Below are 21,787 nucleotides of genomic sequence, written 5' to 3' on the forward strand. Positions count from 1 at the left end.
CCTCCAGAATTGCGAGAAAATAAATTTCTGTTGTTTAAACTGTGCAGTCTGGTATTTTGTTATGGCAGCCTGAGCAAATTAATACAGACTCCAGGACAGGTGTGTAGGCATTTCCTTGTCTCTCTAGGGGCCTTCAGGCAAAAGGCAGGCCTCACTTGTTCATTCAACAAATACTTCAAATACTTTTTTTTTTGAGACAGAGTCTTGCTCTGTCACCAAGGCTAGAGTGCAGTGGCGTGATCTTGGCTCACTACAACCTCCATCTCCCGGGTTCAAGCGATTCTCCTGCCTCAGCCTCCTGAGTAGCTGGGACCACACACATGTGCCACCACACCCAGCTAATTTTTGTAGTTTTAGAAGAGACAGGGTTTCACCACATTGGCCAGGCTGGTCTCCAACTCCTGACCTCAAATGATCCAACCCCCTTGGCCTCTCAAAGTGCTGGGATTATAGGCGTGTGCCACAGTGCCCAGGCCATTCAACAAATACTCAGTGAGGACCATGCATATGCCAGGCAGCGGATATAGCCATGAACCAACAGATGCCGTTCTCAGTCTGGTGCCGTGGCTCATGCCTGTCATCCCAGCACTTTAGGAGGCTGAGGCAAGAGGATTGCTTGAATCCAGGAGTTCAAGATCAGCTTAGTGAGACCCCCTCTCTATGATAAAACTTTAAAGACTGGATGTGGTGGCTCACACTTGTAATCCCAGCACTTTGGGAGGCTGAGGTGGGTGGATCACCTGAGGTCAGGAGTTTGAGACCAACCTGACCAACATGGAGAAACCCTGTCTCTACTAAAAATACAAAAATTAGCCAGGCGTGGTTGATATGCCTGTAATCCCAGCTACCTGGGAGGCTGAGGCAGGAGAATTGCTTGAACCCGGGAGGCAGAGGTTGTGGTGAGCCAAAATTGCACCATTGCACTCCAGCCTGGGCAACAAGAGTGAAACTGTCTCAAAAACAAACAAACAAACAACAAACCAAAACAAAAAAACTTTTTAAAAAATTGCTGAGTGTGGTGGTGTGTGCCTGTAATCCCAGCACTGAGGTGGGAGGATCACTTGAGACCAGGAGTTCGAGACTAGCCTGGGCAACATAGTGAGATCCTATCTCTATTTTTAAAAATTAAGTAAAAAAAAAAAAAAGGCCTGTTGCAATGGCTGACACCTGCAATCCCAGCACTTTGGGAGGCTGAGGCGAGTGAATCACTTGAGGTCAAGAGTTCCAGACCAGCCTGGCCAACATGGTGAAACTCTGTCTAAAAATACAAAAAATCAGCCAGGCATGGTGGCACCTGCCTGTAGTCCCAGCTACTCAGGAGGCTGAGGCAGAAGAATCGCTTGAACTTGGGAGGTGGAGGTTGCAGTGAGCTGAGATCATGGCACTTCATTCCAGCCTGGGCGACACAGCAAGACCCTGTCTCAAAAAAAAAAAAAAAAAAAAAGAAAACGAGAGGCAATTGTGAATGAAAACGAAAGAGAAAAGAATGGTTGTCAGTGCTGGATCGGCCCTTGTCTGATTTTTCTGGTTTCTTTTTTTACACAATGATTAATAGACTCAGATACTCAGGGACCAGCTAATCCAGTGCTTCTCAAACTTCAGCGTGCATCGAAATCTCCTTGAGGGTTTGTTAAAGCGTAAAATTACTGGGCTTCTTCCCAAGAAACTCGTGGCGGGAGGCCCAAGGGGGACAAATTCTCCTTCTCCCAGACCAGATACAAAGAGTCTGGGAGGGGTCCAAGAATTTGCATCTCTTTTTTTCTTTCAGGAGGAGTCTTGCTCTGTTGCCCAGGCTGGAGTGCAATGGTGTGATCTCCGCTCACTGCAACTTCCACCTCCCAAGTTCAAGAGATTCTCCTGCCTCAGCCTCCCAGGTAGCTGGGATTACAGGCATGTGCCGCCACACCCAGCAAATTTTTGTAGTTTTAGTAGAGACAGGGTTTCACCGTGTTGGCCAGGCTGGTCTCGAACTCCTGACCTCAGGTGATCCACCCACCTTGGCCTCTCAAAGTGCTGGGATTACAGGCGTGAGCCACCATGCTGGACCAAGAGTTTGTATCTCTATTACACACCAGGTGATGCTGATGCTGCCTTAGTCCACAGTGGATGTAGCACTGATCCAGTGCCACATTCCTAAAATAGACACCAAGAGAGGTAAATGACTCACCCAAGGTCATCCTGCAAGCCAGTGAAGGAGATGGCCTCAGGGATTTGTTTTGGCTTCTATATGACCCCACACCCATCCCTGGACAAATCCCGCTAATCCTACTGGAGTTGGAAGAATGCAAGGCTCTGATTGGCCAGGCCTGAGTCAAGGGCCACCTCTGTAGATGAGGGTAGAGTCAACCCCACCAGAACCACTTTTTTTTTTTTTTGAGACAGATCTCGCTCTGTTGCCTAGGCTGGGGTGCAGTGGCAAAATCCTGGCTCACTGCAACCTCTGCCTCCCAGGTTCAAGCGATTCTCCTGTCCCAGCCTCCTGAGTAGCTGGGACTACAGGCACACGCCACCACGTTTGGCTCATTTATGTATTTTTAGTAGAGATAGGGTTTCACCATGTTGGCCAGGCTGGTCTGGAACTCCTGACCTCAGGTGATCTGCCAGCCTTGGCCTCCCCAAGTACTGGGATTGCAGGCGTGAGCCACCGCACCTGGCTCCTCAGTACTTCTAACCAACCAGCTTTAAGATTCCCAAGATCCCCTCCGTGGGTTCAATAATTTACTAGAATGGCTCACAGAAATCAGGAAAACAGTTTGCTTACTAGATGACCAATTTATTATTTTTAAAAACCCTCAGGAACAGCCAGATGGAAGAGGTCCACAGAGCAAGGCCTAGGAGAGGGACATGGAACTTCCATGCTCTCTCTGGGCACACCACCCTCCCAGCACGTCAGTGTGTTCACCAACCTGGGAGTTCTACAGACCCCACTGTTTAGGGGTTTTTTGGGTGGAGGCTTAGTCAGGCAGGCATAATTGATTAAATCACTGGCCATTGGTGACTGGCTCCCTCTCCAGCCTCTTTTTCCTCCCTGAAGCTTGTGGAAGTGGGGCTGAAAGTTCTAAACTTTTGTTTTTGAGATGGAGTTTCACTCTTGTTGCCCAGGCTGGAGTGCAATGTCATGGTCTTGGCTCACGGCAACCTTTGCCTCCCCGGTTCAAGCAATTGTCCTGCCTCAGCCTTCCGAATAGCTGGGATTACAGGCGCCTGCCACCGTGCCCTGCTAGTTTTTGTATTTTTAGTAGAGACAGGGTTTCACCATGTTGGCCAGGCTGATCCCGATTGCCTGACCTCAGGTGATCCACCTGCCTTGGCCTCCCAAAGTGCTGGAGTTACAGGCATGAGCCATTGCGCCTGGCCTGAAAGTTCCAAACTTCTAATCACATGGATGTGATTCCTCTGGCAACCAGCCCCAAGCCTGAAGCTATCTAGGGGACCCCCCTTGAGACACCCCATTAGCATATACTCAGATGTGGCTGAAAGGACCTTATGAATAACAACAGATGCCCCTAACATGCTGTCACTCAGGAAATTACAGGAAGCTCTTGTACCAGGAACTGGGGAGAAAGACTAAATATATATTTCTTATTACATCACAATATTACGGTTTCCCAAATGAAAACAAGCAAAAGTGAGGTTAATTGTTGATGTAGGGCTGGAAACAACAAATTCTATAGACCAGGGGTCCCCAGCCCCTGGGGCCACAGATCATGGCCTGTTAGGAACTGGGCTGCATGGCAGGAAGTGAGCGCGGCAAACCAGCGTTACTGTCTAAGCTCCACCTCCTATCAGATCAGCGGAGGCATTAGATTCTCATAGGAGTGAGAACCTTATTGTGAACTGCACATGTGAGGGATCTAGGTTGCGAGCTCCTTATGAGAATCTAATGCCTGATGATCTGTCATTGTCTCCTATCACCCCCAAATGGGACCGTCTAGTTGCAGGAAAATAAGCTCAGGCTCCCACTGATTCTACATTATGGTGAGTTGTATAATTATTTCATTATATATTACAATGTGATAATAATAGAAATAAAGTGCACATTCAATGTAATGCGCTTGAATTATCCCCAAACCATCCATCTCCCTCCCCGCTGTCCATGGAAAAATGGTCTTCCATGAAACTGGTCCTGGTTGCCAAAGAGGCTGGGGATGGCTGCTATAGACTGTAAACTACAGGGAAAAACCTATGGGGAGACTCAGATAAATCTACTTCCCAGGTAAGAGCAGAGGCTGAGAGGGAGTTTGTCTAGGTTCAAAATGCCTCTTGTTACATGACCCTGGGAAAGTCATATAACGACAGTTACAAAAAGAGGAGAGGCTGGGCATGGTGGCTCACTCCTGTAATCCCAGCACTTTGGGAGGCTGAAGCGGGTGGATCACTTGAGACCAGGAGTTCCAGGCCAGCCTGTGCAACATGGTGAAATCCCTTCTCTACTAAAAATACAAAAAAGTAGCCAGACACGGTGGCACACACTTGTAATCCCAGCTACTCTGGAGACTGAGGCACAAGAATCTCCTGAACCTGGGAGGTGGAGGTTGCAGTGAGCCAAGATCGCACTACTGCACTCCAGCTAGGGTGACAGAGTAGGACTCTGTCTCAAAAAAAAAAAAAAAAAAAAAAAGGAGACTATCAGTAACTGCTTCATAGGGCCGTTGTGAGGACTGAACAAAATGATACACATAAAGCATTTAGCGGGTGCCTGGTTCATTGCAAGTGTTGAAAAAACATGCCCTCCACATTCAGGGGGTGTGGGGAGAGACAATCTAGTCCCTGACCCCAGCCCTGACCAGCTTAATACCCTTCGGAACTGAGTGTAAACTTCCTGTTGAAAGCCTTCTGGCACTGAATAGAAAAGACGTAGTTAAAGACGTAGTTTGGAAAACTCGTTTAGTTAGGCTCACGGCTCTAGGGCTCAGCTGGAGATTGCTTCTTTCTTTTCTTCAGTGCTGCCCATGCTGGGGATGAGGGTTGGCAGAAAGAGGGTTTTCAGAGGATGGGCTTTTTTTATTCCCATGAGATACACGTAACTCTCAGCTGCGCCTCCCCCGTGAAGGTGTTATTGAGCAAATGGGCTTGCAGCCTGATGTGTGTGGAAGCCAATAACTGTGGCATCAGAATTTGAGAAAAGAAAGGCTTTATTGTGAAACCTGCCAGCAAGGAGACAGGAGTCAGGCTCACATCTGTGCCCCTAGGGCTAGGTGCAGTGGCTCACATCTGTAATTCCAGAACTTTGGGAGGCTGAGACGGGAGGATCTCTGGAGGCTAGAAGTTCAAGACCAGCCAGGGCAACAAATATAAAATTTAAAAAATGGCTGGGCGTGGTGTTGTGCACCTATAGTCCAAGTTACTTGGGAGGCTGAGAAGGGAGGATCACTTGAGCCTGGGATGTCGAGCCTCCAGTGAGTCATGATTGTGCCACTGCACTCCAGCCTAGGTGACACAGCAAGACCCTGTCTCGAAAAAAAAAAAAATCTGTCTCCCTGTTTTGGGGTCTGAGACAAGTTGTAAAGAATCAGAGGACAAGGGAAAAGATTTAGGAATGTTAGCTTGGCAGGGTCTGATTGGAGGGCTGCAAATTTGACTATTTACAGTAAGACATGTTAAGGCTGGGCTGGGCACGGTGGCTCACGCCTATAATCGCAGCACTTTGGGAAGCTGAGGTGGGTGGATCACCTGAGGTCAGGAATTCGAGACCAGCCCCACCAACATGGTGAAACCCTGTCCCTACGAAAAATACACAAATTAGCTGGGCAAGAGGTGCACACCTGTAATCCCAGCTACTCAGGAGTCTGAGACAGGAGAATCGCTTGAACCCAGGAGGCTGAGGTTACGGTAAGCTGAGATCGTGCCATTGCACTCCAGCCTGGGTGACAGAGCGAGACTCTGTCTCAAAAAAAAAAAAAAAAAGATATGTTGAGGCTGATTTTGGCCCAGATCTTTCCAGCCAGTGGAGCCCTTGCTTTTGAAGAGTTCTGGCGTTCAGGTTTCGGCCATGTCCTGGTCTTCTTGGTTCCAAGGGGAGGAATTGTTGGTTCTTGGTGTTGTCAAAGCTTTTTCTATTGCATATGCCCAGGCTGCCTGACTTGTAGCTTTTGGCTCTGTTACACCTAAAAGACAACATCACATTTGCTTATAAACAGAGTAGGCCCAGTTTGGGCTGGTCCCATGGTTACAAAAGGATGTGACTCAGTCGCTGAAATCAGGAAGCATAGATTAGCCTATTGGGACCACACTTTGGTACCCATCTGACAAGGAAAGAGATGGGTCCCAGGCAGCACCCACCTGCCCCGTCTTGCTACTGCACTTCATGGCTGCCATCATAGCATGGATGACTATGGTTTCAGAGCAGCAAAGGCTGGGGTGGGGCCCAGAGAGTCACAAGAACCTTCTGTAGAGATGTTCCCGTTTGGGTCGGAAGGGTGGGTGAGACTAAAAATACCACCTACATGACATATTTACTCTGCTCTTGTTAATACCCCAGAGAGATTGCCAAGAGTCACTACCACCAAGCCTGTGATTAAGCCATAATAACCACTTTCATGTTTATAAATTTTGTCCTTCTGCACTCCAGCCTGGGTGACAGAGCGAGACTCCGTCTCAAAAAAAAAAAAAAAAAAAAAAAAAAAAAAAAAAAATTTTGTCCTTGATATCAGAGGGGATTATTTTTAGGCTAGAACTTGGAGCTCAAAAATCCCATTGCAGGAGTGCGGATTCAGGCAAGCATCTCTCAAGGAGAACTTCCCAGGGCACAGCAACAAGGCCAGGAGAGATCTGTCCATAGGAATAAATTGGGAGACTCCAGGCACCACGTCTCCATCCTTGCGGAAAGCTTTGTCGGGAAAACTCTCCGCACACTGTACTTTTCCTCTACTCTCACACTACAACAATCATCAATACAGAAGAAGACTTCTGTGAACAAATGTGTGGTTTTTTTCCCCCCACACACCAAGTAGTGGACCCCGGCTGGGTGTCCTCTAATTCAGTTCCTTCACTATCTACCTGGAGACAGTGTCAGATCCCAGGGGTTGAGGACTCAGTCCCCAGTACTGCACCTCTACCACACTAGTTGCAAGTCTGGTATCTGGAACTTCAAGTTGGGGTTCCCATGATTCACTGAACTCAGGGAAACACTTCCTTACATTTGCCATTTATGATAAAAGATATTTCAAAGGATACAGATGAAGAGATACATAGGGCGAGCTATGGGGGAAGGGGTGTGAAGCTTCCGTGCCCTCCCCAAGTGCAGCATCTTCCAGGAACCTCCACGTGGTCAGCTATCTAGAAGCTTTCTGAACCCAGTCCTCTTGCATTTTTATGGAAGCTTCATGATGCCAGCAGCATTCTTTCCCTCAGAGTGTAGGGTGGGACCCTCCAATGGGAGAGTCTTAAGATCCACAATCAGAAAGGCAGGTAACATTAGAGTCCTGCCTTGGAGAGGGTGAAAGGAGGGCAGGGAGAAGGCCAAAGGCCTGCCGCTGAGGCCTAACACGCCCAACACGACCACAAACCACTGTAGCAAAGGCTGTGGGAGTTAGGAACTGGGAACCGTGGATGAAAACCAATACGTATCATAACACCACGGAAGTTAATCACACCAGGGCACACATCCCTTTAACTCAGGGCACCTTGTCAAATGTGGAAGCTTTGTGAATATCTGTGCCTTTTTATTTTTATTTTTCGTTTGAGACAGGGTCTCACTCTGTCACCCAGGCTGGAGTGCAGTGGCATGATCACAGCTTACTGCACCCTCGACCTCCCAGGCTCAAGTGATCCTCCCACCTCAACCTTCCAAGTAGCTGGGACTACAGGCACTCACCACCATGCCCAGCTAATTTTAAAATTTTTAGTTGAGACAGGGTTTCACCATGTTGCCCAGGCTGGTCTTGAATTCCTGGGCTCAAGTGATCCTCTGGCCTCAGTCCCCCAAAGTGCTGGAATCACAGGTATAAGCCACCACACCCAGCCCTATCTCTGCTTTTCTATCCTCCCACCCTCATAGCACTACTTATTCATCCATCCATCCATCCATCCATCCATCCATCCATCCATCCATCCATCCATCCATCCATCCATCCATCCAACCATCCATCCATCTGTTCATTAATGAACTCATTCAACATATATTTATTCAGACATGGTCCCTGCTTTCATGGCGTTTACATTCTAGTGGTGGTGGTGGTTGCCAACTGGGGGACCAGACAAGAAACAAATTAAAAATACAGTGCCATTTTGGATTGAGTACTCTGATGGAAATAAACAGGAATAAATGCCGTATAGGACCTGGGCAGGCAGGGCTACTTGAGATGAATAAGATCAAGGAGGTAACAAGCCACTGGGAAGGAGCCAGCCATCTGAAGAGCCAACTCTCTCATCTGCTTTACTGACCCAAACTCCCCACTTTCTCCTGCCTCCTGAGTCTTCTCTCTGTGCTCATTCCCAAGGTAAGCACCTACAACCCCTCCATGAACCTGTCTTAAGGGAAACCCGACTCTCCTTGATGATATTGCTACCCCAAATCCGGGTTTTTCATTCCCTGCATCCCACCTTATTCCCAGCCAGAAGAGGGGGTTTTGGAGCCCCTATTCCTGGTGCTCTTTCCACAGGCACATAAACATCCCCATTCATTTACTATATGGAGGTATGTATAGAAGAAAAACATGGTATAGACAGAGTGCAGTACTATTTACAATTTCAGGCATCTACAGGGGTCCTGGAACATGTATCCTGCTGACAACAAGGGGCTGCTGTACACCACACAGTATGCAGGAAGACTTCCTAAACATCTGTCTTAATCCGTTTGTGTTGCTGTTAAGGAATATCTGAGGTTGAGTGATTTACAAAGAGAAGAGGTTTATTTGGCTCGTGGTTCTGCAGACTGTGTAAGAAGCATGACGCCAGCATTAGCTTCTGGGGAGGGATTCGGGCTACTTCCACTCATGGTGGTGAATCCATACTCCTACAATGGGACCACACCAAAGTATCCTGAGTAGCTGGGATTACAGGTGCATGCCACCACACCCGGCAAATTTTTGTATTTTTAGTAGAGATGGGGTTTCATCATGTTGGCCAGGCTGGTCTCGAACTCCTGACTTCAAGTGATCCACCTGCCTTGGCCTCTCAAAGTGCTGGGATTACAGGTGTAAGCCACCATGCCCAGCCCCGGAGCTATGTTTTTAAAGATACCCTTGTGCAGGACTCTTTGTGGGGTCTGCATCTTTGTTCATGACCTCATCAGCAGATGAAACAGTCAAAGAATCCTCCCCTCCTTGGAAAATGCAAGAAGGGAGGAGACTGTAAACATTTATTATATGATTTGTCCTTCTTACACTTCTAGGTGTCAAAACCATACCCTACCCTTCCAGATTTTTTGTTCCTATCACTCTCACAACACCTATGTTCCACCATGTAGGGACCTCCAGGGCTCCCATTCTCCACCAGTCCACCTGCCCCTGTCTGATGCATCTTCTCCCTCCCTGTAATCACTTGATGGGCTTATCTTGCCCACTGCTCAGAAAAGTGAATGCAGCAGGGCGCAGTGGCTCACACCTGTAATCCCAGCACTTTGGGAGGCTGAAGTGGGTGGATCACCTGAGGTCAGGAGTTTGAGACCAGCCTGGCCAACATGGTGAAACCCTGTCTCTACTAAAAATACAAAAAGTAGCCAGGCACGGTGGCATGTGCCTGTAGTCCCAGCTACTAAAGAGGCTGAGGCACGAGAATCACTTGAACCCGGGAGCCGGAGGTTGCCATGAGCCAAGATCATATCATTGCACTCCAGCCAGCCTGGGTGACAAGAGCAAAACTCCATCTGAAGAAAAAAAAAAAAAAAAGAAAAGTGAATGCATCGAGAACAGCAGGTTTTTGCAGCAAAGAAGGAATTTAATAATTGCAGGGCGGCCGGGCGCGGTGGCTCAAGCCTGTAATCCCAGCACTTTGGGAGGCCGAGACGGGCGGATCACAAGGTCAGGAGATCGAGACCATCCTGGCTAACCCAGTGAAACCCCGTCTCTACTAAAAAATAGAAAAAACTAGCCGGGCGAGGTGGCGGGCGCCTGTAGTCCCAGCTACTCGGGAGGCTGAGGCAGGAGAATGGCATAAACCCGGGAGGCGGAGCTTGCAGTGAGCTGAGATCTGGCCACTGCACTCCAGCCTGGGTGACAGATCGAGACTCCGTCTCAAAAAAAAAAAAAAAAAAAAAAAATAATTGCAGGGCCAGCCAAGTAGAAGAACAGGAGATAATTCTCAAATCCATCTTCCTGAGAATTTGGAGATTAGGGTATTTTAAGGATAGTTTGGCCGGCAGGGGGCTAGGGAACAAGGAATACTGACTGTCTGGGTTGGGGATATAATCACAGGGATATCAAAACTATCTTTATGCACTGGGTCAATTCCTGGGTGGGGGTTACTGGTCTGGGTGGCATCAGTCTTTTCACCAGAATGCAAAGTCTGAAAAATATCTGAAACACTGGTCTTAGGTTTTACAATAGCCCCATTATCTATAGGGGCAATTAGGGAAGTTACAAATTGCATGATCACCCATATGTAACTATGCTTAGGTCGTAGCAGAATTTAAGCCCCTCCTATAATCTTAATCTTGTAGCCTTTCATTAGTTTTTACAAAGGTGGTTTCAGTCCCTGAACAAGAAGGGGCTATTATCATCCTTGTTTAAGGTTAAACTATTAACTAAATTCCTTCCATAGTTAGGTTGGCTTATGCCCAGGAAGAGCAAGACTGTTAGCTTGTGCTGTTGGAAGAAAAATAAAGTCAGCCATGTCAAATTTCTTTGCTAATTTTTTTTGAGACAGGGTCTCACTCTGTCACCCAGGCTGCAGTGCAGTGGCATGATCATGGCTCACTGCAGCCTCAACCTCCTGGGCTCAAGTGATCCTCTCACCTTAGCCTCCTAACTAGCTGGGACTACATGCACACACTACCACAGCCAACTTTTTTTTTTTTTGAGACAGAGTCTCGCTCTGCTGCCCAAGCTAGAGTGCCGTGGTGAAATCTTGGCTCGCTGCAACCTCTGCCTCCTGGTCTCAAGTGATCCTCCAACCTCAGCCTCTCAAGCAGTGAGACAGGATTGTTCCCTTGATCCCCTTTGTGGGCGGGAACTGCAGTGGCTTATTTCACTCAGCCTGCAGTCTGTGGATGGCTAAGTGTTAACAGTCCATTAAGGGTCAGGGTGACAACCTTCTGCACCTGCCCTTTTTGACACCTGAGTTCTTGTTTGGTGTCCAGGAAGAATCAAGTCACTCGGACTGATTGAAAGGTAGTGTATGCAGAGTTTTTTGTTGGGCAACAGATGTGGCTCTCAGCAGAATGGGGAGTTGAAAAGGAGATGGTGTGGGAAGGTGATCTTTCCCTGAAGCTGCACCCTCTGAAGTTAGCTGTGTCTATCTGTAGTCTCTGGTGCTCAGCTGCTTGTATCCCCGATGCTCAGCCTTGCATCCCTAAATGCTTGCATTAGCTGTTTGTGCTGCTCTGCCAGCTGGTCTTTTTATGGTCACAGGACAGGGGCATGGCAGGCCAAAAAGGCAACCTTTGAGCAGTAAAAACAAGGTCAGCTGTTTTCACTTAGGGGCATGGTTCCAGGCTTAAGGGTGGGGTTTAGCCAGGAGCCCAGTTGTTCAGTATCAGTAGCTGGGACTACAGGTGCATGCCACCACACCTGGCTAATTTTTGTAGCGATGGGGTTTCACCATGTTGCCCAGGCTGGTCTCAAACTCCTGGGTTCCAGTGATCCTCCTTCCTTGGCCTCTTAAAAGTGCTGGGATTACAGGTGTGAGTCATTTGTCCAGCCCCGTGTCAGATTTCTCTGTGCCATAATTTTTTTTTTTGAGACAGAGTCTCACTGTGTCACCCAGCCTGCAGTGCAGTGGTGTGATCTTGGCTTACTACAACCTCTGCCCCCTGGGCTCAAGCGATTCTTGTGCCTCAGCCTCCTGAGTAGCTGGGACCACAGGCGTGAGCCACCACATCTGGCTAATTTTTGTATTTTTAGTGGAGATGAGGTTTCACTGTGTTGGCCAGGCTGGTCTTGAACTCCTGACCTCAAACGATCCGCCTGCTTTGGCCTCCCAAAATGCTGAGATTACAGGTGTGAGCCACCGCACCCGGCCATCACTGTCATAACTTTTGTAAAAGTGGTTTCATCCCCTTCTCAACTTAGACCCATCTTGGGGGAGGTCATCTGAATGGTCATTTCTCTTATATTTCTTGACTTATACTTTTTTTTTTAAACCATACGTGTCAAGCTAAACTCAATTCAAATTCCTCAATCAGCCATTTCTGCATCGATACCTGAAGAAAATTGCACAACTTGAAAACTGGTGCGTTGCAAATCCATGGCAACGAATCCTGGGCCCACAGGGCTGCTTGTTAATCCTTTTACTTGTCCATGACAGGTTCCTTCTCCTGCCCCCTCAACCTGGACCCAGTACGCCTGGAGCCAAATTATGCTTGGACTTTCCAGCTACAAGAACAAATAATTCCTCTCCTGCCTTTTCTGTTTGTTTATTTAGTTTGAATTGGGCTTCTTCCACTTGAAATCAAAAGACCCTTGACAGATAGAATTAATGACCCCAAGCTTAGAGATGGCGCTAGGGAAGAAGGGAAAAAGCACCTTCTGAATGAATAATAATTTGGGAGTAGTTGTTGATTCAATTTGACATCCAGTTTCTGCAAATTCTTTTATTTTTCTTTCTGTTTTTGAGACAGAGTCTCATTCTGTTGCTCAAGCTGGAGTACAGTAACATGATCATAGCTCACTGTAGCCTCTAACTCCTAGGCACTAGGGATCCTCCCACCTCAGTCCTCTGAGAGCTAGGACTACAGGGTCATGCCACCATGACTTGCTGAATTTTTAAATTACTTTTGTAGAGATGATGTCTCACTATGTTGCTCAGGCTGGTCTCAAACTCCTGGGCTCAAATGATCCTCCCACTTCAGCTTCCCAAAGTGCTAGGATTACAGGCATTAGCCACCACACCTGGTCTCTGCAAATTCTGAGGACAAGCATGGTAGTCTGTGTAGGCGCGAAGGGCAAAATTCTCCGTTGTCCTTGGAAGATTCATTGACAAAAGTCAGATTAATAAGGGAAAAGGCAAACAAATTTATTATGCATGCAGTAAAATTATGGAGTGATTACCCAATATCTCAATGAGGCTCAGGTACTTACCATAGCCTATTTCAGAGGAGAGAGGAGAGATGGGGAACATAGGCAATTCTGTTGAAGGGCAATAAATGATTACTAGGAAGAATGAATGGAACAAAGATTAATTTGTGAATGGTTCTCTTTGGCAATTGAATGAGCCTGAGAGGCAGACAGACGTTATCTTGTGAAAGGGTCTGTTTAGGTGTGGTTACATTCTTGGTCTTCTTTTGTGCAATAGACAATAAGATAGGGAAGCAAAGAAAGAAAAGTTATTCTTCCTGCAGGGTCTGTCTAGTACTTTTTTTTTTTTTTTTTTGAGACAGAGTCTTATTCTGTAGCCCAATCTGGAGTTCAGTGTCGTGATCTTGGCTCACTGCAACCTCCGCCTCCCAGGTTCAAGTGATTCTCCTGCCTCAGCCTCCTGAGTAGCTGGGACTATAGGTTTGTGCCACCATGCCCGGCTAATTTTTTGTATTTTAGCAGAGACAGTGTTTCACCATGTTGCCCAGGATGGTCTTGAACTCCTGAGCTCAGGTAATCCGCCTGCCTTGGCCTCCCAAAGTGCTGGGATTACAGGCAGGAGCCACTGCACCTGGCCAAGGTCTGTCTAGTTTTTATGTAGCTAAGGGAAAAGTCTCTAACGGCATCTTTTGATCTCTAAGGGTCTTTAATTCAAAATATTCATCATAACGAGGAGCTACCTTTTGGGAAGAAGTTTCTGGCGCTCCTTCATCTGGAAGCACAGGCAAATCTCACAGAGAATATTCTGGAAGGCAATTGATGAGAGAGAGCAGCTCTGTCCTCTTCCTATCCTTGTTCCAAATCTTCTTTAGAAAAGTAGAACTCCCTGCAGAATGAAATGGACAATCAGACGCTGCTAACAGCTGCAGCCCAAGAACTTCGGTTCTTGGTAAGAGGATCCTGACACAAAAGTATTTCTTTGTGGAAAATTATGCATTCATTGGGCTCATTTGAAACAAAATATGATTTGCATCTTAACTTCCTGTAACAAGCTCCACTTCTTTTGCGGATTTCATAATGTCTGATTTTGTTGAACCAGATTGGTGGGGCACATGCTTTTACCAAACAGTTTAAATTCAAGCCCAGGTTTTTCTTATTTTAAATAGCAACAGCTGCTAAGCACACTAATTATTGTATTTCATCAAAATAAACTCACCAAGTTGCTTCTGAATGTTCCTTGGAGCTGCTCTCCTGGGGAGCTGCTCTCCTTGGGGTCCTCAGGGCTATCAAAGAAGCTGCAAAGTTTGGATTTGAAAAATGTAGGAGAGGAGGCTGCAAGTCCTGGGAGGGGATGGGTGAGCAATTCCAGAAACAGAGAGAGTGAAAAAGTCACTAGCTGGAGACAGAACCAGTGGGATACTCACTTCTCAATACCTGGTTGGGCTTTCTCTTTGCAATGTTCAGCAATTTCAAATTTCTGACAGTCGTCAGGAAGCAGGGAGAGAAGGAAGAAAACATTGGAGATTGTGTGGGAACGTCTTGTACCTGTGTGGCAGCCAGAGTGATTTCTTTCTTTCTCTTTCTCTCTCTTTTTTTTTTGTAGGGACGAGGTCTTGCTGTGTTGCCCAGGGTGGTCTCAAATTCCTGGCCTCAACTGATCCTCTTGCCTCAGCCTCCCAAAGTGCTGGGATTACAGGCATGAGCCATCACGTCTGTCCACAGAGATCTCTCTTAAAGAGAATTCAGATCATGTCACTCTCCTGTTGCCCACTTTTCTCTCATGGCTTCTTAACTTTGGCTGCCCATTGGAATCATGGGAGAGCTTAAAATACCCCCAAATGCCCAGGCTGCCCCCGAGACCAACTATATCAGAAACGGCGAGGCTGCAGTAGAAACATCAGTATTTGTTAGTTTCCTGAATGATTCCCAGTGCAGTCAATGTTAAGAACCACCGCATTACAGGCCAGGAGTTTGAGGCTGCAGTGAATTAGGATCACTTTACTGCACTCCAACCGAGGGGAGAGAGACACAGACCCAACCTCTAAAAAAAAAAAAAAGAAGAAGAAGAAGAAGAAGAAGGAGGAGGAGGAGGAGAGGAGAAGAAGAAGACAAAGAGGAAGAAGAAGGAGAAGGAGAAGAGGAGGAAGAAGAACAAACTCCTCACTGCATTACATTCTGTATAAATCAAAAAGTCTGACCACAGCCAGGGATGCCCTGATTTGGCCCAATCTCTCAGATCTCATCTCCGAACATTTATCCTTTTTTTTTTTTTTAATTGAGAACAGTGGCACAGCTTTGGCTCACTGTAACCTCCACCGCCCGGGTTCAAGCGATTCTCTTGCTTCAGGCTCCTGAGTAGCTGGGACTACAGGCGTGCCCCACCACGCCCGGCTAATTTTTTTGTATTTTTAATAGAAATGGGGTTTCGGGCCGGGCGCGGTGGCTCAAGCCTGTAATCCCAGCACTTTGGGAGGCCGAGACGGGCGGATCACGAGGTCAGGAGATCGAGACCATCCTGGCGAACACGGTGAAACCCCGTCTCTACTAAAAAATAGAAAAAAACTAGCCGGGCGAGGTGGCGGGCGCCTGTGGTCCCAGCTAGTCGGGAGGCTGAGGCAGGAGAATGGCGTAAGCCCGGGAGTCGGAGCTTGCAGTGAGCCGAGATCGCGCCACTGCACTCCAGCCTGGGCGACAGAGCGAGACTCCGTCTCAAAAAAAAAAAAAAAAAAAGAAAAAGAAATGGGGTTTCATCATGTTGGCCAGGCTGGTCTTGAACTCCTGACCTCAGGTGATCCACCTGCTTTGGCCTCCCAAAGTGCTGGGACTAGGGGCTTGAGCCACTGCACCCATCTGTATCCTCTGTCTTCACTGAAGTTAAGTATCTGAAATTTTAGTTCTTTGCTCCGTGTTGAGTACTTCTCAAGTCTTCTGAGACCTCTGACCCAGAGAGAGACATAGCTCTGGTGTTCTGGTCTCTACCATATCTCCAATCTCACCCTGATCTCCTCACCCTCTCCCCGACTGCCCTTCTTTCTGCTCCTTAAATACATCTCTCCTTCTAGAATCTGCACACCGGTCGTTCCCTTTGCCTTCTGGCAACATGTTCTTTCCTATCTTCCCAGGGCCAGCTTGACATTCAGGGCTCTGAGAAGCCTTCTACAACCACACAACCTCTAATGTACTCCCTTATTACTTTCTATCCTATTACTGTGTCTTGTTTCAGGTATAGCGTATCGTTGTCTGATGTTATCTGGTTTATCTATCTGCTTGTTCTTTGTATTCCACCTAGAAGGAAAACTCTATAAGAGCTGAGACCCTCTAGATAGGATTCACTGCTGCATTCTTAAGTGGGGGGCGGTATATAGCAGATGCTCAGTAAATATTTGTTAAATGAAAAAAAGAATGAGTGGCATAGGAGTTCAGGAGAGGAGCTCAAATAATACTGGCTGAGTAAATGAATGAATGATCTTACTTGGAAAAATGTTGCTGTCATCTTTTATTTTTTATTTTCTGATTTCAACTTTTAGTTTAGATTCAGGGGGTACATGCACAGGTTTGTTAAATGGATGTATTGCGTGGGGCTGAGGTTTGGGATACAACCCATCACCCAGGAAGTGAGCAGTGAGTACCCTGAATGATCTCATTTGATCCTTCAAACAGTGGGCGTTGTTAGCACCACTTTAAAGACAATTCATCAGGGTCAGAGGTTAAATAGCTCTTCAAGGTTACAAATAATGGCAGAGGTTTGTAAGTTATCTGCCATTTCTGCCATTGAAAGAAGAGTGGTTTTTTAGGGGAGAGCAGACATCTTTTTTTCCGATTATGGATTTTTGGGGACTCTGCCATCACTAGCGAGGGCAACTCCTTCCCTAATTGGCAAGAATGTGTAATTAGGTTTTAATTGTGGGCTTCTGAAGGGACTATTTTAAAACCACATCTGTGGTTGTCTTTGATGGAATCTGACCTTCTGACCTGCAGGAGGGTGATGGGAGGGCAATTCTGATGATTTGGAAACCAAGGGAGAACGGTGTTATTTTGGGGTGACATGGTCTTGGCATGCCCAGAGGAGCTGGGGGCTGGGGAATGGAACAGGTCGTAGAATTGCAGGGACTTCCCTGCTGTTGACTCATAGTAATTGTCAGATGGTCTCTACCAAGCTTTGCATCCTATACTGAATCCATAAATGGGATGAGTCATTGTGAGTCATCCCATTTATGGATTCAGTATAGGATGTCTCTGTAGCGAGCCAGCCAATGTGCAGGACTGGAAAGGAGTGTGGATTTTGGCTTCGTCTGCACAATAGGTCTGAGAACCATTAGTATAGAAAACGAAGAGCACCTTGGTTTTCGGCTTTGCATCTGGATTTAAAAATAATAACAATAAGTGACATATTAGTTCACGAGGGAGGCCATAACAAAATACTACAGACTGGGTGCTTTAAACAACACATATTTATTTTCTCACAGTTCTGAAGTCTGGAAGTTCAAGATCAAGGTGTCAGCAGGGTTGATTTCTTCTGAGGCCTCTCTCCTTGGCTTGCAAACGGCTCTCTTCCTGCTGTGTCTTCATGTGTGTCTCTCCTCTGTGCATGGACATCCCTGGTGTCTCTCTTACTTTCTCTCTCTCTTTTATGAGACAGGGTGTCTCTCTGTCACCCAGGCTGGAGTGCAATGGCATGATCTCGGCTCACTGCAACCTCTGCCTTCCAGGCTCAAGTTATTCTCCTGTCTCAGCCTTCCAAGTTGCTGGGGGGACTATAGGCGCCCGCCACCATGCCTGGCTAATTATTTGTATGTTAGTAGAGATGGGGTTTCACCATATTGGCCACGCTGGTCTTGAACTCCTGACCTCAGGTGATCCACTCACCTTGGCCTCCCAAAGTGCTGGGATTACAGGTGTGAGCCACCGTGCCTGGACTCCTGGTGTCTCTTTGTGTGTCCAAACCTTCTCTTCTTAAGAAACCTCCAGTTAGATTGAATTATGACTCACTCTGTTGGCCTCATTTGAACTTAATTACATCTTTGAAGGTCCTGTCTTCAAATACAGTCACATTCTGAGGGGCTGGGTGTTACGGCTTCAACATAGGAAATTTAAGGGGACACAGTTCATCCCATACCAGGTGTCATTTATTGTTTATTATGTGTTAGCCTCATGCAAATATTTTAGAAACATCACCTCACATAACTTCCCAAGTATCCTAAGAGATCAATACAGTTATTATAACCCATTTCATAAAACCAAGTAACTGAAGTAGAAAGGGTAAGAAGTTGCCTAAGTTTACACAGTTAAAAGTGCCACAAGGGCTGGACGCGGTGGCTCACACCTATAATCCCAGCAATTTGGGAGGCCGAGGCAGGCGGATCACCTGAGGTCAGGAGTTCAAGACCAGCCTGACCAACACGGAGAAACCCCGTCTCTACTAAAAATACAAAATTAGCCAGGCGTGATGGTGTGCGCCTGTAATCCCAGCTACTCAGGAGGCTGAGGCAGGAGAGTCGCTTGAACCCGGGAGGCGGAGGTTGCGATGAGCCGAGATCATGCCATTGCATTCCAGCCTGGGCAACAAGAGTGAAACTCCATCTCAAAAAAAAAAAAAAAAAAAAGAGGTACCAGAGCTCAGATTCAAGCACAATCATTTCTGATTTTGAAGTCTTTTTTTTTTTTTTTCCATGAAATCTGTGCTGATTTGCTGAATACTGTATTTTGGCCTTTCTGTTCTCTGTTTCTGAAGTGGCTAAATATACATATATTTTTGGATGTCACATATCTATTTTTCATGTTTTATCTTTTTTCTCATAACTTTTATATCTTTATTGTCAAAACATAAAGAGATTCCAGGATATTTTTTTGAGCTTGTTTTTTGAATCATTTATTTTTCTTTTTTCTTTCTTTCTTTTTTTTTTTTTTCTGAGACACAGTCTGGCTCTGTCACCCAGGCTGGAGTGCAGTGCCACAAAAACGGCTCACTGAAACCTCTGCCTCCTGGCCTCAAGCCATCCTCCTCCTATCTCAGCCTCCCGAGTAGCTGGGACAACAGGCAATGTGCCACCATGCCTGGCTAATATTTTAAACTTTTATTTCTTGTAAAGGTGACATTTCACTATGCTGCTCAGGCTGGTCTTGAACTCCTGAGCTCCAGTAATCGACCTGCCTCGGCCTCCCAATATGCTGGGATTACAGGCATGAGCCACCACACCTGGCCTACTTATTAATTTTTCTGTGATAACCAATCTGCTTTTTCCTGATTCTACTTGCATTAAAAATTTGGAATAACGTCTTCTCTCTTTAAGGTCATTCTCCTATTCATGGAGTTCCTTTTCTATGGCTGCACCCTTTTGCTTTTGCAATGCCTTGAGCAATAAGGAAGTGAGCCTCAGCTGAGTACCATATGAAATAAACAAAGACTGTGCTGGCACAGTAGTTCACTCCTGTAATCCCAGAGCTTTGCGAGGCCAAGGCGGGAGGATCACTTGAGGCCAGGAGTTTAAGACCAACCTCGATGACATAGGGAGACTCGCTATACCCATCTTCACAATAAAAATAAAATAAAATACGAAAAGATTGTGTAGCCATGCCTTCTGAGAGAAGAGAAATCATCTTGTATACAAAAACAAACAAAAATAAACTAGCTACCTGCATGCCCAAAGGAAACCCTACCCAATATTCAGGACAAGGAAAAGTTGGCCAGTGCCATTTTTACTTCACTGTGTTTTCTGTACTTTTCACTGGCCCTCTTACTTTTTCCAGTCCTTGATTTTCAGTCTCCTTGTCTAAGACCAGAACACTACCACACCCCTGCCCAAATTGTGAATTTCCTCTAAGATGTGGAAAACCTGCCATCTCTGAAGGGCCGGGATTAGGAACACTAGTAAGAATCAAAAGGGTTTGAATTCTGGGTATACACTCACGAGAACTGAAAGCAGGGTCTTAAGGAGGTATTTGTACACTCATGTTCATAGCAGCATTATTTGCAATAGTTAAAACATGGAAGAAACCCAAGTGTCCATTGATGAATGAAAGGATAAGCCAAATGTGGTATAGCCTACAACAGAATATTACTTACCTTAAAAAGGAAGGAAATTCTGCAATATGCCACAATGTTGATGGACCTTGAGGACATTTTGCTAAGTGAAATAAGTCAGTCACAAAAAGATAAATATTATATGAATCTACTTTTTGAAGTACTTAAAGTAGTCAAAATTATAGAGACAGAAAGTAGAATGACATAATAAAAGTCATATATGACAGACCCACAGCTAGTATCACACTGAATGGACGAAAATTGAAAGCATTTCTTCTAAGACCTAGAACACGACAAGGATGCCCACTTTCAGTACTGTTATTCAACGTAGTATAGAAGTCCTGGTTAGGGCAATCAGACAAGAGGAAGAAATAAAGGATATCCAAATTGGAAAGGAAGAAGTCAAATTATCCTTGTTTGCAGATGATTTGATATTGTATTTGGAAAAACCTAAAGACTCCACCAGGAAAACTATTAGAACCAACAACAAGAATTAGTAGCATTTTATATGCCAACAGTGAATAATCTGAAAAAGAAATTTATAGAGTAATACCAATACCACTTACGATAGCCACAAAAAATAATTATCTAGGAATTAACCAAAGAAGTGAAAAATCTCTATAATGGAAACTAAAGAACATTGATGAAAGAATTTGAAGAGGACACCAAAAATGGACAGACATTCTGTGTTAATGGATTGAAAGAATCAATATTGTGTAAGTGTCCATACTACCCAAAGCAATCTACAGATTCAATGTTCAATGCAATCCCTATCAAAATACCAATGTCATTCTTTACAAAAATAGAAAAAAATCCTAAAATTTATATAGAACCACAAAAGACACAGAATAGCCAAAGCTATCCTAAGCAAAAAGAACAAAACTGAAGGAATCATATTACCAGACTTTACATTGTACTACAGAGCAATAGTAACAAAAACAGCATGGTACTGGTCTAAAAACAAACACATAGACCAATGGAACAGAATAGAAATCCAGAAACAAATCCACACACCTACAGTGAACTAAGATTTTCAACAAGGGTCCAAAGAAGATACAATGGGGAAAAGATAGTCTTTTTAATAAATGGTGCTGGGAAAACAGGATATTTGTATGTGAAAGAGTGAAACTAGACTCCCATCTCTCACCACATACAAAAATCAAATCAAAATAGATTAAAGACTTAAATGTAAGACCTTAAAAGACTAAAATGTAAACTATGAAATTACTGCAAGGAAACATTGGAGAAACTCTCTAGGAAACTGGTCTGGGCAAAAAATTCCTGAGTAATACTCCACAAGCACAGGCAACCAAAGCAAAAATGGACAAATGGGATCGTCAAGTTAGAAAGCCTCTACACAGCAAAGGATGAGATCAAAGTGAAGAGACAACCCATGGAATGAGAGGAAATGTTTACAAACTACCCATCTGACAAGGGATTAATAACCACAATATATAAAGAGCACAAACAATCTATATGAAAAATTCCAAGTATCCAATTAAAAAATGGGAAAAGATTTAAACAGACATTTCTCAAAAGAAGACATATAAATAACAAACAGGCATATGAAAAGATGCTCAACATCATTGTTCATCAAACAAATGCAAATCAAAACTACAATGAGATATCATCTCACCCCAGTTAAAATGGT

Source organism: Theropithecus gelada, chromosome 20 (genome assembly GCF_003255815.1).
Source record: "Theropithecus gelada isolate Dixy chromosome 20, Tgel_1.0, whole genome shotgun sequence".
Lineage (NCBI taxonomy): Eukaryota > Metazoa > Chordata > Mammalia > Primates > Cercopithecidae > Theropithecus > Theropithecus gelada.